Raw genomic sequence first — 12,657 nt, 5'->3', positions numbered from 1 at the left:
TGTTCACCCTTCCCCTCCAAAGTGCTGCCTCTTTGGATTCCATCCAGTTGTCCAGGCCAGTAACTCTTCTAGACTTTGTTGATTATTCCCAGGTCTAAAATCTCCTCTCACAAATTTTAAGCACCACACTGTTTAAAGCTTAAATATCCAGCTGGGTGCAGTGGCTCATGCCTGTAATCCCACACTTTGAGAAGCCAAGGCAGGCAGATTACTTGAGGTCAGGAGTTCAAGAACGCCCTGACCAACATGGAGAAACCCTATCTCTACTGAAAATACAAAAATTAGCTGGGCAAAGTGGTGCATGCCTGTGGTCCCAGCTACTCAGGAGGCTGAGGCACAAGACTCACTCGAACTGGGGAGGCGGAGGTGGCAGTGAGCCGAGATCACACCACTGCACTCCAGCCTGGGCGACACAGCAAGACTCTGTCTCAAAAAAAAGAAAAGCCTTAAATATCCTGTAAGTGCTGCAGGGTCTAACTTCATGACTCATCAGGGTTTAAAGACCAACTCTGTCATGAAGCCATCTTTGAACAAATCCTTGAAGAAATTACCTAACCTCTCTGACTCTCCATTCCTCATCTGTAAAACAGGGGCAAAATCGTAACTATAACATGTAAGCCAATTACTATCATAATTAAATGAGATGACGTACATAAAAGTGCCTGGCATAGTATTTGATTCATAATAGACACTTGACGGATTGGAGTTAGCTCAAGCGGTTACGTCCTCATGCCAGACTTTGCATAATGGACACTTGAAATTAGCATACACACTCCACTATGATAGAGATCCATGTCACACTCTTCTCTGCCATGGTCCTCTGTTTCCCTCCCACTTACACCCTCTCTCCCCCTATAATACTTCCTGCAGCGCAGAGTGCACAGTAAGCCATAAGTCAGTATTAACACTTGCTAATTAACACAAAGCAGAATGTTTCCTTTTTAATCTTTTTTTTTTCTTTTGAGACAAGGTCTTACTCTGTTGCCCGGGCTGGAGTGCAATGGCATGATCATGGCTCGCTGCAAACTCCACCTCCTGGGTTCAAGCGATTATCCTGCCTTAGCCTCCTGAGTAGCTGGGATTACAGGTGCCTGCCACCATGCCAGGCTAAGTTTTGTATTTTTAGTAGAGACGGAGTTTCACCATGGTGGCCAGGCTGATCTTGAACTCCTGACCTCAGGTGATCCGCCGACCTCGGCCTCCCAAAGTACTGGGATTATAGGCGTGAACCACCGTGCATGGTCTTTCCTTTTTAATCTTACCACATGAGGTACATCCTATCCCGCACCTCAAGCAACAGCTCTGTCCAGAGGCATATTCAGATTCATTACATTCTTGTCATTGTTACACTGTCCTGTTGTTCTAGCCCTAAAAATAGATGTTCGTGTTCACATCTTCCCTGTGCGTGGGAACAAGGGGAGTCCTAACTGATCACCACAATACTGAACAGACCAGACAGAGGCCTGATCTGCAATCATAGATCCCAGTCCTTTTGTCATCTCCCTGAGCGGCCCAGTGTGGGATCTTTTACCAAGCACCCTAGAACCACAACACAAATAACACTCAGCAAGTACCCAAGACACTTTTCCCTGGCTTTTCAAGGGTCAAACCTATGATGCTTCAGATAATAAGATAACATGAAAATACCATATTGGCAGCTGGGTGCGGTGGCTCATGCCTGTAATCCCAGCACTTTGGGAGGCTGAGGCGGGCGGATCATTTGAGGTCAGGAGTTCCAGACCAACCTGACCAATATGGTGAAACACTGTCCCTAGTAAAAATACAAAAAAAATAGCTGGGCATGGTGGCACACGCCTGTAATCCCAGCTTGAACCCGGGAGGCGGAGGTTGCAGCGAGCCAAGATCATGCCACTGCACTCCAGCCTGGGCAACAGAGCGAGACTCCATTAAAAAAAAAAAAGAAAATCAGAAAAGATACAGCCTTAATGGCACAGGTTCACAAATTGTGTGGTTTTTAGTTCTCTACTCTTTTCCTTTTAATTCTCCAAGACCTCAGCTATTCCACATCCCCACAATCTGTATCCCACCCATGACAAAGATGTAGAAAGTGAAACCAAAGGAAAACAGATATCTAACTCAGCTTATGAGGATGGGAGGAGTCCTCACAGAGAACACCTGAGCTGGCTTTAAAGGACCAACAGGGCTTTTCAGGGAGCTGAAGGGTGAGAGAATGCATTCCAGGTCAATGCAAGAGCATGAGCAAGCACATGGAGGGGCAAGAGCACGGAGCACCTAGAGAATAGAAAGTCCTTTGGGACAGAAAGAAAGTAAGCAGAGGTCAGGAAAGCTGGATCAACAGCTTTGGATAAACTGAGGTGATGTGCCATGTTAGAAAAGTCTGAATGGCACCATTGAGGATTTCAAGGCAGGAAAATGACATGATCAGACCTCTATTTTTTAAAAAATCTGAGAGTGCAGTGTGACAGACTGGAAGGGAAAGCAAGGTGGTTGTTAGGAAGCTTCTGCAACAGTCCAGGCAATAAAGGATGAGGGCCTGAGCCTTAGCAATGCAAGGGTAAGAGGAGGATATACCAGAATTTGGTGATTAATGGGATGTGATGCTAAAAGAGACAGTGAGATAGCCATGTTCATAGCAGCACGATTCACAGGAGCCAAAAGGTGGAAGCAACACAGTGTCCCTGATAGATGACTGGATAAACAAGATGCGGTGTATACACACAATGGGATATTATCCTGAAAGAAAACTGACACAACAACATGGATTAACCTTGAGGACATTATGCCAAGTGAAATGAGTCAGTCAAAAAGGACAAATATTGCATGATTCCACTTGCATAAAGTACCTAGAGTGGTCAAATCTGAGAGACAAAAAGTTGAATGGTGGCTGTCAGAGGCTGAGAAAAGGGGAGAACAGGGAGTCATTGTTTAATGGGTACAGAGTTTCTATTTTGCAAGATGAAAAGAATTCTGAAGACAGTGGTGATAATTGCAAAACAGTGTGAATGTACTTCAATGCCACTGAACTGTACATTTTAAAATGGTTAACATGGTAAAGTTTATGTTATATGTATTTATTTTATCACAATTTAAGAAATAAAAAGAGCGAGAGGGAGGTAGAATGGATGATACCATACATCTCTCAATCTGGGGCACTAAAATGGATGGCCGCTCCTTTAACTGAGCTCCAGTCCATAGGAAGAGGAATGCAGGGGAGGAAAAAGAGAATTCAGAGTTGCACAGATGTCCAGATTCAAAATGAGCAGAGAACGTGAACTTTTCCAAAACGTCTTCCTGGCAGGATCAGCATCATCTCTCACATTCCAAAGCTCTAAAAATGGTACAACTTTAAAGGTAATGAACTACTGGGACAGCAAGTGACTTCTTGATTATGATTTTAGAAAAGCAGGATTTTAGGGTACACAGGGCAAATGACACAAAGACATCCATTTCACTCTTTTCTGAAACCCCAATCAAAGGACAGCAAAGGGATTTTTTAAAGACATAAGCTATAGCACTAAAGTCTGGAAAGCTGGACTAAATGAATGCTAAAAGACTAAGATGGCGACAGAGCTGAATCCTAGGCCAGCAGCAGGGAAAGCCAAGATCCAACCTGATCTTCACCCCAGAATGCCCAAAAGACTCCAGAACTGGCAGTTCAAGATAACTCTGGATGATGGGGTGAAGTAGGAGCTAAAATAAAGAAAAAGAGTTTCTATGTAGCCATCAGAGCCCCAAATCTCACCTCCACTCCCAGACGTTCCTCTCCTTCCTGGCAAAGAACTGGAGAATGATTCTCTAAAGCAGATGAAAACAAAGGTTTCAGCGCTGGGGAAGAATGGGCTTAGTTAAGAATAGGGGCACCATCACGAACATGGGGACTAAGAGAATGTATGCGTATCAGTCCAGATTTGGTCAGAAAATAGATGCTATTCTAGGTATTACAGGCAGGAAGAGATTTGATACAGGAAATTAAAAGCTTAAAAAATCATGGGAAGGGCAGTGAGAGCCATAGTCAGAGAAATCACTGCCTATGTTCAGGAAATCAGGATGTGCAAGTGTCACAAGAAACTGCACAGATGACGTCAGATCCCCCACCACTGAGCTAACTGTGTCCCAAAAGGACACTCAGATGCTGCTAGGAAAACCTCAGATCGACCAGGTGCCACAGTTGCAATAGGAAAGTGGCTGTTTTCTATTTCTTTTTTGCCTTCTAAATCTCTTACTGGAAAAATCAATATCAGAATCTTACCACCAAGAGACTCTGGGAAATGCAATGTCCAGGAGCCAGCCCCTGCAATGATGGGAGAAGCTTAGCAAAGCACAGACACAGCTGAGAACCTACAGGCACTATCCAGCTGGTATCCAATACCCAGATGGGGGGACCACCTTCACCCTCTGCTCCCACTCAGTTCCCTGAATATTGGCAGACAGGCCTATATTTTCCAGACAAGAGATCAGAATAGTCTCCTAACTGGTAGCCAAAGGAAAAAAAAAAAAAAATTAAGACACTAACATTTAAGCTTCCCCAAATAAACAGCCCAGCCAGGTCACCCTACAATGAAACTCACAGTTCAGAGAATAAAAAAAAATTCCTATCTATGAAATAGTCAATTCCCAGCTCAAGTAGCTCTAATTTTTTCAAAAAGTGTCGATCAAATTCTCTAAATTTTAATTTGCTTCAAAAAGAATGTGCATGCAACATATGACATCTATGCTTGAGCTAAAATTAAGACAATAATTTAATGTGAACCCATAAAAGCTACATTTCAGGTGAGGTATGTAACTAGAATAAGCGGTTATATCTTGTTACCTAAACTCTAGAACTTTGGTTTCCAAAGTAAGGCCTGGTAACCCTGTGACACCCCAGAGTCTTTAAGTAATTTGGGAGGTCAAAACTATTATCATAACATGAAGTTACTTGCCTTTCTCTCTCTCATTCTCTCACAGCATACAGTGGCATTTTTTCAAGGCTACATGACATGCAATGACATCATTTCGAAAGCTAATAGAATGTAATTGTTCGAATTGTTTTAAATTTTTCTCAGTTTTAATTTCTAGTATGGTAAATAGCAGCAGACATCACACAAAAGGTTTTTGTGGTTCTCAAAAATGTTTAAGCGTATAAAGAGGTCAGAAAGCTTGAGAATCACTGCTTGAGAACAACTTTTCAGCTAGTTGCTTTTGGAAGGAAACTTTTGACATGTGAAACTAATAAGATCTACTTTAAGTTTGTATCTTCAAAGTGGAAAAAATGTCTGTCTGCTCCTAAATTTTGCTTTACTACCTCGTATCAGTTTATCCATTAGGAGGAAGAGTTTTCCTCAGAGATCCTAAATTAACTTTTTTTTCTCCCTGCAAGTAAGCATTATGATGGGAAGTCTCCTTGCCTGCAAGGCAACGTGCATAGTACAATGGTAAAATGCAGAGAATCTACAGGGACTCAAACAAATACTTGTACACCAACAATTGAAGCAGCTTTATTCACAACAGTCAAAAGGTAGAAACAACCCGATGTCCATTAACAGGTGAATGGACAAATAAAATGTAATACATGTACATATATATGATGGAATATTATTCAGCCTTAAGAAGGAAGGAAATTCGGATATGTGCTACAACACTGAACCTTGATAACATTATGCTAAATGAAATAAGCCAGACACAAAAGGACAAATACTGTGTAATTCCACTTGTATAAAGTGCCTAGAATAAGCAAATTCACAGGGACAGAAAGTTGAATGGACATTACAAGGGGCTAGAAGGGAGAAATGAGGGTTTATTGTCAAATAAATACAGAGTTTCAGTTTGGAAAGATGAAAAACTTGAGATCGACAGTAGTGATATTTCCACAACAATGCGTAGTGATAGTTACACAGCAATGCGAATGTAATTTAATGCCACTAATTGTACAATTAAAACAAGTTAAAATGTTTCAATGCAAATGTAATTTAACACCACTGAATTGTACAATTAAAACAAGTTAAAATGTTTTGTTTGTTTGTCTTTTGAGACAGAGTCTCACTCCGTCGCCCAGGCTGGAGTGGAATGGCAGGATCTTGGCTCACTGCAACCTCTGCCCCCCAGATTCAAGTGATTCTCCCCGTTTCAGCCTCCCGAGTAGCTAGGACTACACGCACCAGCCACCACGCCTGGCTAATTTTTGTATTTTTAGTAGAGACGGCGTTTTGCCATGTTGGCAAGGCTAGTCTCAAACTCCTGACCTCAGGTGATCCGCCCGCCTCCACCTCCCAAAGTGCTGGGATTATAGGTGTGAGCCACCACACCTAGCCAAAATGGTTTTAAACAGATTCTAGAGTCAGACAATCCGGATTCATATCCCAGCTCTACCACTTGCTCTCTGTGTGATCTTTGTACTTGAGTTTCCTCATCTGCAAAATGGTAACAGTATAAAACATAGGTTTGTTGTGATGATTAAATAATGAGTTCATATATGTATAATAATATATGCAATAATGAGAAGGCTTGGAATGATGCATGGCACCTAGTAAGTGCCCTATCACTAGGTCTCAAACTTTGGCATGTTTCAGAATCACCCAAATTGCTTATTAACACACAGACTGCTACACCCTCACCCCCAGATATTCTGTTTCAGAAGGTCTGGGGTGGGACCCAAGAATTAGCAGTCCCCAAGACATGCTAGTGCTGCTGGTTCAGGGAGCACACTTTGAAAACTGCTCTATATACATGTGAGATGTCATTATTATTACTGGCACTGCCTGAAAGAATACCAGGCACATCAATAAATACTTGTGGAAGAAAGGACAGAAAGACAGAAAGATTCACTGAGCCCCTAACATGAAGTGTTCCCACAAGTAGATGGAGATCTCAAAGTCTTTCCTGGTGGATATCTAAACCAGCCACTCCCACTAGGTCCCTGTCATCAGAGTTTTCCAAAGACTCCCAGGAAGACAAAGAACCAACAGTGACATCTCAATATTACTGAGCCATCTCAGAACTTCCAAAAATGGGAAAAAAGTTCCTTCTTACAAACCAGTCCTGATGAGAGAAGGGAAGAAGAGGTGGGGGTAAGGGGCAACCATTTATGCTGAGTCTCATATCCCCTCCAGTCACCTTTTTGGTTCAGCCACTGTGGGCAGCTGATTGTCATGCAGGTGCGGCCCAACAGTCGTAGCCTCAGCTGCACTGAGGACCTCTTGCTTCTCAGCTGCTGCTGGTCCTGCTCAGCCTGTCAAAATACTTCCCATTTGCAGACTCAGTGCCTACAAATACAGACTTGGAAGAGTGAGGGCTTCTCCACCCCTAGAACAAACCTTGACCAATGGGGGATGGGAGTCAGTGGATAAATACTGTACTCCCCTCTGCTCCATCTCAAGTGGACAATTCTGAGGCACACTCTGCAGTTACCCAGGGAGTCCTCAGTGAGGTTTAGCTCTAGCTGCCCACTGTGGAAGCCAGTTCCATACTCATTCTCGGAATGACTTTCTTTCTTTCTTTCTCTTTGTCACTATTCTCTTGCTCATAATTCCACTTCTGTTCCCTGGGATAACTTTCCAAAATAAACTGCCTTGTCTAAGCCTCCTCATTTTCAGTTGACCCAAGCTAAGAGAAGGCATAAACAGCTCCACTTACAATGCAAGTGGGCAGGGGGGCAAAATTAGCACAAGAGAGCAAACCATGAGGACAGACTAGAGCCGTTGTGCTGCATGACACAGACTACGTAATGCAGGCATTCAAAGGAAAGGATGAAGTCTGAAGCAGAAGGTGAAGGTTGAGAGAGAGCCCAGAAAAATGATCACAAGAGGAAGGTGGTCTTAGAAAAGGAAATGAGTTGGCCTGGTGCGGTGGCTCCCACCTATAATCCCAGCACTTTGGGAGGCCAAGGTGGGTGGATCACGAGGTCAGGAGTTCAAGACCAGCCTGGCCAACATAGTGAAATCCCATCTCTACTAAAAATACAAAAAAGTAGCCAGGCGCGATCGCGGGCATCTGTAATCCCAGCCACTTGGGAGGCTGAGAAAGAAAAGGAAATGAGTCTTACACATGGACAAGCCAGAGACTCGCCTCACTGGAAATGACCACCTGGAAACTGAAGAGACACAGGACCAAAGTACATCCAGATAAATGAGCAGCTCAACAACCAAAGAGATGAGAGGAGATTTCCATGCTGATCCAGGGAGGCTTACAAGCAGAAGTGTGAACCAAGACATCCCTCCTCCACTTAAGCACACAAAACTTCCTACATAACCCCTGACAACCAGACTCTTGGGCTTACAATTTGTGATTAACTCTTTTTCTTTCTCTCTTTTTTTTTTTTTCTTTTAGACAGAGTTCTAATCGATAATTTTAGAATTTTTGGATTTTTTTTTAGTAGAGATGGAGTTTCACCATGTTGGCCAGGATGGTCTTGATCTCTTGATGTCATGATCTGTCTGCCTCGGCCTCCCAAAGTGCTAGGATTACAGGCATGAGCCACCACACCCGGTCATGACTGACTATTTTGCTTTATTTTTACTTCCTTCTATTCTTCTCTCTTTCCTCCTTTTTTATTTTTTAATTTTTTTATTATTTTTTATTTTTTTTTGAGACGGAGTCTCACTCTGTTGCCCAGGCTGGAGTGCAGTGGCGCAGTCTCGGCTCACTGCAACCTCCACCTCTGGAGTTCAAGCAATTCTCCTGCCTCAGCACTCCCCCAACCCCTACTCCCCAGTAGCTGGGATTACAGGTGTGCACCACCATGCCCAGCTAATTTTTGTGTTTTTAGGAGAGACGGGGTTTTACCACATTGGCCAGGCTGGTCTCGAACTCCTGACCTCAGGTGATCCACCTGCCTTGGCCTCCCAAAGTGCTGGGATTACAGGTGTGAGTCACCTCACCTGGCCTTTCCTCCTTTTTTAAAGCAAATGTGAATGTGATTACTAATTGGTCAGACACACTTTATGTATTAATTTATGTAATCCACAAAACAACCTTCTGAGTTAGGTTGTTATTGTCTCCATTTTACAGATGGAGAAACTGGGGCTCAGAGAAGTTACACACTGGGTGACAGAGATAGGATTCAAACACTGCCAGTCTGGGCTCTCTCCTTCACATTTGCCCCCCACAATGAAGTCATCACATTCTATGTGATAATCCCCCTGATTCCTTTCTCAACATTTCCCATATGTTTTATCCTCACCATGTGCAGAGCCTGTAACTCCATGGAATTCATACATTTCCAAAGCATTCACTAAGTTCGTGGTATATATACCAGATGCTAGACCAGCTGCTGGGAATAACACAAAGTCTCCACTCTCCAGGAAGGTCACACTCAAAGGCAGAGACAAGCACGTGAACATGTCGCTGGGGGTTAGACAGGAGTGCTTACGGGGTCTAGTGGGAGGCAATATGGAAATGATTCATAGAGCCAGAACCACTTGAATTCAGTCTTGAAAAGAAGCTCCACTGGGAAGGTGCATTACAGACCTTGCACAATGAACCAAACCATGGAGAGGTGAATCTACACGTCAAGGCGGAAGGGTGGGCCCAGGACGAAATCAAAGATGTAGGTGAAAAACAAATTCTCACTCATCCCAAAATAGCTGTTATTGAGCATCTGCTCTGTGTTAAGCCCTAGGAGGTAGGAAGAAGAGAAGAGAGATACTAATACACTACTCGTATCCCACAAAGGTGAAGAATGGCAAAGGTCTATAGACAGTGCCTCAGACAGGGTAGGTACATCACAAAGATTTGTTGATTCACAGTCTTTCTCCAACATCACTTTAAATCACATGACCAAGAATAGCTTTCCGTAACTGACCATATAAAATCAAGACCAAATGTTTTCCAGATTCAAGGCCCCCATCGTCTACTCTTTACTTGGTTCTACCTCACTTCTTGCTACTTGCCAAATGTATCTTTTTATTCCAAATACATTACAGGCAAATTAGTGGGAAATATTCACACTTTATATCTCCTCTGCACACATAATTTCCCTGGCCTGGAATATTGATCTCCCTTATTTTCTAGCCATCTTTGTACATAACCTTTTTCAAAAGTAACCAATGCAGGGATGATTTTTTTTTCCACTCAGCTGGTTTTGGCCTTTTCCCTAAGACATCCCATGGCGCTTGTGGATTAAAGTTTCTGGTGTGTTTAGCACTAATGGATTTTGCTCTCTACGGTCCTTACAGTCATGCATGTATGAGATGGCACATAGTACGTGCTGAAGAAACCCTTATTGGACTCACAGTGTAGTGTTACATACCATAACAAAATACTGGCTGGTTGCAGTGGCTCATGCCTGTAATACCAGTACTTTGGGAGGCCAAAGTGAGTGGATCACTTGAGGTAAGAAGTTCGAGACCAGCCTAACCAACATGGCCAAACCCTGTCTCTACTAAAAATACAAAACTAGCCTGGTGTGTTGGCACACGCCTGTAATCCCAACTACTTGGGAGGCTGAGGCAGGAGAATCGCTTGACTCCAGGAGGCGGAGGTTGCAGTGAGCTGAGATCATGCCATTGCACTTCAGCCTGGGCAACAAGAGCAAAAATCTATCTCAAAAAAAAAAAAAAAACTTCTCATTATCAAGCACTGTGTTTTAAGATAAATATTATCAAACCTTCCTTCCCTTCCTCCCCTGAAACATAGATAATGAAATATACTGATTCATCAGCCTTGTAAATTAATCCCAGTCTCCCGCAAGGAACTGCTATGATGTGACTGAAATCATCAGTCTACACTGGACGAGATGTTTCTAGAATAGTAACATTCTAGAAACACACACAGTAAGCTCCCAATAACTATTTGTGGAAGTGAATTAAAACAGCCTTTTTTTCCACACCTGCTATCCACTACATTATGCAGCAAAAACTTCCCAGAGCAAAGTTTGTAAACAGAATTTGAAGAAGAGCCCAAATCAAACATGGGGAAAGTCATTTGACCCACTTTCCATGTCATGCTATCCTAAAAGACTTAAGCCACTTTCTTCCTCATGGAGGTAACGGTCTGTCAATTGCTTAGGTTAGTTACCACTATTATCCCTCTCCAACTTTAGGAACTGCCCAACACTGGCCATACAATCTGAAAATGGCATTTTCAAATAATTTATGGATAACTTATTAAGAAAGGACTGCCAATTGTCACATTCCACTCTGTAGATCTTTTCGAAATAAAAAAAAGTAAGCAGTCAAAAAATAAGTTAGGTTTTATCCCTCAAATGATATGTAATTACCATAAATAAAAAAACTAATGTCACAGAGAGGATACTAACTCTGATACTCCAATGTGTATCGAGCAAAAATGCTTTGCAGCCAGCCAAAATCAACCCACAGATAATAAAGGAAACTTTGGAAATGTTGCCGCTCATTTGGACTTTTCTTTTCCCCTCTGACAATACTCCACATACTATGAATCAAAGGTATTGGACAATTGCGAGACCTGCCTCGGTCAATCCAATCCATGCGCCTTCCAATGCATTGAGATCTGCCGGGTGACATATGAGATCTAAAGTGGGTGGATAAAAATAACTTGGTCCTCAAAAAGACATGATAAACGCCAGACAGCTGAGTCACTTAGAAGCCTATTTTGACTTTTGAAAGGGACATTCACCTTCCTGCTGCTTCTCACACATTCACATAGAACCAGGTGAAAACCACCACCAACCGCCCCGGGTAGAAGGCGGCGATCCCTCTCAGCTTCCTCCTCCATTCTCCGAGGTCACGACTCGGGATTGAACTTTTAATAATTTATACTTGAGCATGTCAGTCCAAGTGACTCATTTAGAAGGGTAAGGGGGGAAGGCTTAAGAAAACCATCACAATCCAGTAGATCCCCTATTTCTGCTGCCCGATTGGAGGCACCGGAAGGTTTCGTCTGCCTTTTTTTTATTTTTTTTTTTTATTTTTTTTTTTGAGACGGAGTCTCGCTCTGTCGCCCAGGCTGGAGGACAGTGGCGCGATCTCGGCTCACTACAGCCTCCTCCTTCCCGGTTCAAGAGATTCTCAAGCCTCAGCCTCCCGAGTAGCTGGGACTACAGGCGCCCGCCACCACACCCGGCTAATTTTTGGGGTTTTTTAAGTAAAGACGGGGTTTCGCCATATTAGCCAGGCTGGTCTCGAACTCCTGACCTCAGGCGATCCGCCCGCCTCCGCCTCTTAAAGTGCTGGTATTACAGACGTGAGCCACCGCGCCCGGCCCTGACATTCTAAAGGCAAGAAAAGGAGTAGGGTGAAATGGGAAGTGGTAGAAGAAAAGCTCAGAGAGCAAATCAGAATTGTCCAGGAGTGGGGATCCCTGAGCAAAGCAAGTGGTCCCAGAAAAGGAAGGGCTGTGTGTCCGGGGGTGTGGGGGAATCATCCCGTCCACCTACCCGCCCTGCGCTCTGCTCCGGGGAGGACGCAAACGATCTGCAACGTGCAGTTCGGAACAGCGAACTCTTGGACCTCATCTATCTTTAAACGGCGGCAGGGCTGTGTGCAAGCTGCTGGGAATTGGGCCCTTCCAGCCTGGGGAGGCTGGAGGAGCGAAGCCACCAGTCCTCGGCTGCAGCAGCCCTGGGGCGCTCACTGTCTGCCGAACTGCAGTGCTCCTGAGCCAATTCTGCCGCCCAGAGAAAGAGAAGAGGTCCCCAGCCGCCACTGCGCATCTTCTCCCCCGGCTTCACGTGCCGCAGGCCGCCGGCCCCGCGACCCTCCCCCGAGGCGCCTCACTTAC

At 43.9% G+C, this 12,657-nt stretch overlaps 1 protein-coding gene across 1 annotated transcript in view; it reads right to left on the bottom strand.

Moving 5' to 3' along the window:
• LOC105539931 (ubiquitin carboxyl-terminal hydrolase 13-like) overlaps window positions 1-12,365 on the bottom strand; it is a 67,884-nt gene extending 55,519 nt beyond the window's left edge. The window contains exon 1 of the mRNA XM_011980390.1: window positions 12,314-12,365. The gene's annotated coding sequence lies outside the window, so the exon portion shown is untranslated. The remainder of the gene's footprint in view (window positions 1-12,313) is intronic.
• Between the last annotated feature and the right edge of the window lie 292 nt (window positions 12,366-12,657).

The sequence above is a fragment of the Mandrillus leucophaeus genome, unplaced genomic scaffold (assembly GCF_000951045.1).
Source record: "Mandrillus leucophaeus isolate KB7577 unplaced genomic scaffold, Mleu.le_1.0 Scaffold211, whole genome shotgun sequence".
Taxonomy (NCBI): domain Eukaryota; kingdom Metazoa; phylum Chordata; class Mammalia; order Primates; family Cercopithecidae; genus Mandrillus; species Mandrillus leucophaeus.
This window is presented reverse-complemented; position numbering and strand designations above follow the sequence as displayed.